This window comes from Macaca fascicularis, chromosome 16 (assembly GCF_037993035.2).
Source record: "Macaca fascicularis isolate 582-1 chromosome 16, T2T-MFA8v1.1".
Classification (NCBI taxonomy): Eukaryota; Metazoa; Chordata; class Mammalia; order Primates; family Cercopithecidae; genus Macaca; species Macaca fascicularis.
Genome location: NC_088390.1, coordinates 10,338,495 through 10,342,376, shown reverse-complemented (window position 1 = coordinate 10,342,376; position 3,882 = coordinate 10,338,495). Strand labels below are relative to the sequence as shown.

At 44.2% G+C, this 3,882-nt stretch overlaps 1 pseudogene; it reads right to left on the bottom strand.

The window, feature by feature from the left end:
- Window positions 1-1,535: 1,535 nt before the first annotated feature.
- LOC107127694 (ubiquitin-ribosomal protein eS31 fusion protein-like) lies at window positions 1,536-2,650 on the bottom strand (annotated as a pseudogene).
- Window positions 2,651-3,882: the final 1,232 nt, after the last annotated feature.

Genomic DNA, 3,882 nt, shown 5'->3' with positions numbered 1-3,882 from the left:
TTGGGCAGGCTGGTCTTGAACTCCTGACCTCAAGTGATCCACCCCCGTCCTTGGCTTCCCAAAGTGCTGGGATTACAGGCTTGAGCCACCGTATCCAGCGTCCTCTTGGGCTGTGAATGATGCAAAGTGATAACTGATGATGCAAAGAATCATGAGCGATTATGGAGCCGTGCTTTTCCAGCGTGGGTGCCCATTGCAGTCGTCTTTAAGTCTTGTTGCAGTGCAGGTTCCTGGGTTCCACCCCAGAGTCTGATTCAGCAGGTCAGGGAAGGGGCGTGAGAATGCGCATGTCTAAGACGCTTCCACGTGATGCTGAGGCTGTTGAGTGGAGGAATACCCTTAGAGTAGAGTAAGATCTTTGGTGACGATTGTGGCAGCGGCAAGACCAGGCTCCCAGGACAGCAGAGTTGCTGCTGTACCCAGAGTCAGTGGTGGAAGCTGGGTCAGTTGTGTGGTGGGATTTGGACCCAGTACCTCAGTTGAAAATGCAGAAATCACTGATCTTCTGTGTCGCTCGCGCTGGGAGTTGGAGACTGGAGCTGTTCCTATTCGGCCATCTTGCTCCGCCCCCGTGTGGTGGGATTTGGGGCATTGTTTCTGGCTGGGTAGCTGCTGACACGGGTCCTCCAGCCCTCCTGGCAATTCTGTGAGCTACCCCTGTAGTCTCTAAATAGATTCCCTTGCTGCTGAAATCAGCCGGTTCATTTCTGTTGCCTGCAACTAAGAATGCTGGCTGAATCAGGATCCAGTTTGCTGTCTTTTAAAACTTCCCTCGAAACCTAAACCATCCTTGAGTCTTCCCGACTTTTCTAGATTTGCATGGTTGTTTTGCATCCCTGGGATTTATGCCACTTAATTCATCTTTGGTACATGTCTGTTAAAATATATATGTTATTTTTTCTTATTTCAAGAATAATATATGCTTACTGCAAACATATTCGGAAAAGAAAAGAAAACTCAAAGAAGCAAATTTAAAATCGCTTTTAATCCCACCACCAGAGACAATTGTTATGAAGAGTTATACTACTTTCATGTTTTTTAATACATATACATACATTTTTTATATATTTGAGATGATACTATACATATTGTTTTATGACTCCTCCTTTTTAAAATTCCAACTATGTAAGTAAATATTTTCCTCTGTCAAAATGTATTCCACAAGATGGTTTGCAATGGGGACATAGCTTCCGGCTTATGAAGTACTGTAATTTATTCAGCTAATCTCTGACATTTGACATGTGGGTTGATTCAAATGGGTCACTATTGTAAATAACACTGCCAACTTCTGATTCAAAAATGGCACATTTTGAATTGGTTAGCAATTCCTACTATAACCTCTCCAAATTCTCAAAACTTTCTTCATTCAACAAATATTTCTTGAATGTCTACCATGTGTCATGCACTGTTCTAATTGCTGAGGATAAAGAAATGAACAAAATAGAGAAAAACCCCTACTTTCATTGTAGCTTACAATGCAGTGGGGTGAACGGTCATAATACTATGTGCCAATAATATACATACAAACATACGATATGTTAATAATATACTAATAATAAAATAATAATGGTGACAGCTACCACTTATTAAATGTTTGCCATCTGCCAGATGTTACGCTAAGCCCTTTCTGTGCAGTTAATCCTGGGGCCCTATTATCATCTCTATTTTTCAGAAAAGACCACTGGTTCTTTAACTTGCTCCCACCCCCACTATTAACGCAGGCAGACCTGGTGCTGAATCAGTTGAATCTGACCTTTCCCCCAAAAACCTCTGATCTTAACCTGTGGCTGCAAGAAGATGCTGCATCATGGAGCGATAGAATCCCAGGTGAGCCTGTGTTTTGTTTTTTCAGTTCATGTCTTTTATTAACTCATACAGTGACTTGTCCTCTGGTTTGTTGAAGCAGTAAGTCAGACAACATTTGCCACAATAATGTCTGTCAAAGTGGCTTGCCGTAAACGCTCCAACACCACATTCATCAGAAGGGCACCCTCGACAAAGGCGACTAATTTTTTTTTTTTTTTGAGACGGAGTCTCGCTGTGTCGCCCAGGCTGGAGTGCAGTGGCCGGATCTCAGCTCACTGCAAGCTCCGCCTCCCGGGTTCACGCCATTCTCCTGCCTCAGCCTCCGGAGTAGCTGGGACTACAGGCGCCCACCACCTCGCCCGGCTAGTTTTTTGTATTTTTTAGTAGAGACGGGGTTTCACCGTGTTAGCCAGGATGGTCTTGATCTCCTGACCTCGTGATCCGCCCGTCTCGGCCTCCCAAAGTGCTGGGATTATAGGCTTCAGCCACAGCGCCCGGCCAAGGCGACTAATTTTTCTGTTCTCATCCACCTTTTAATATTTCAGGACAGCCAGCTTAACCTTCTTTCTGTTGTGCTTATTCTTCTTAGGAGTGGGGTAAGACTTCTTCCTTTTCTTAGCAGCACCACGAAGTCTCAATACAAAATGAAGAGTAGACTCTTTTTGAATATTGTAGTCAAAGTACGTCCATCTTCCAGTTGCTTGCCAGCAAAGATCGGTCTCTGCCGACCAGGAGGAATTCCTTCCTTAACCTGGATCTTGGCCTATACATTTTCTATTGTGTCCGAGGGTTCACCCTCGAGGGTGATGGTCTTCCCTGTAAGGGTTATCACGAAAATCTGCATTTTGGTGGCGGGTCCACCGCAGAGGGTGGATCGAAAAGGAAAGGAGAGCCTGTTTTAATGAAGGAAGTAGACCTCGATCCGTGCTTGTCAAACTTCACTTCAGCTGTGGACTAAGAAGGCACGGGACTATTCACAGGCAATTCGCCTTCTACCTGTTGACAAACATCAGATCGTATTTTGCGCATGAGTGAATTAAGAGAACAAAACCATCAAGAGATCTATAAAAAAAATACAGAAAGAAAAAAATACATGATTGGGACACAGAGGAAGAACAAACCACTGGAAACCATCCATTGTCAGATCAATGGGAACATGTTAGGAAACTTTTCTGCCTAGGGCACAGAAAGACATGGCCTTTCTGAAACAAAAAATCATTAGGAGAAAACAAACTCAGATGAAAAGGCAGCAGGCTTAGATAAATGAAAGTGGCATTAAAAGGGTAATAAAGAAGGATTATAAGGAAACTAAAAACAAAAGCAGATTAAAATTCGTAATTCCCTCATAAAGGGTAGAGTTGATGCTGCCAAAAAAAAAAAAAAAAAAATACAATCAGACAATACCTTATATTGGTGAGGACCTGAGACAGCTGGAACTTTTCTTCTTTTTTTGAGATGGAGCTGTCGCCCAGGCTGGAGTGCAGTGGCACGATCTCAGCTCACTGCAAGCTCCACCTCCTGGGTTCACGCCTGCCTCAGCCTCCTGAGTAGCTGGGACTACAGGTGCCCGTCACCATGCCTGGCTAATTTTTTTGTATTTTTAGTAGAGACGGGGTTTCACTGTGTTAGCTGGGAGGGTGGAACTCTTGCACATTTGTTATGGGAAACAATTTGACAATATCCACTACAACTGAAAATGCACATATCCTATGACCATGCAATTCCACTCCCAGGCAGACACCCTAGGGCAGTGGGTCCAAATATTGTTGAATGTGAGCATCCCATGCTGATTGCTTTTTGTTTGTTTTGTTTTGTTTTGTTTTTGTTTTTGTTATTTCCCCTGAGACAGTCTTACTCTGTCTCCCAGGCTGGAGTGCAATGGCATGATCTCAGTTCACTGCAACCTCCGCCTCCCGAGTTCAAGCGATTCTCCTACCTCAGCCTCCCGAGTAGCTGAGATTACAGGAACCAGCCATCGTGCCTGGCTAATTTTTGTATTTTTGTAGAGACAGGGTTTCACCCTGTTGACCAGACTGGTTTTGAACTCCTGACCCCAGGTGATCTGCCCGTCTCGCC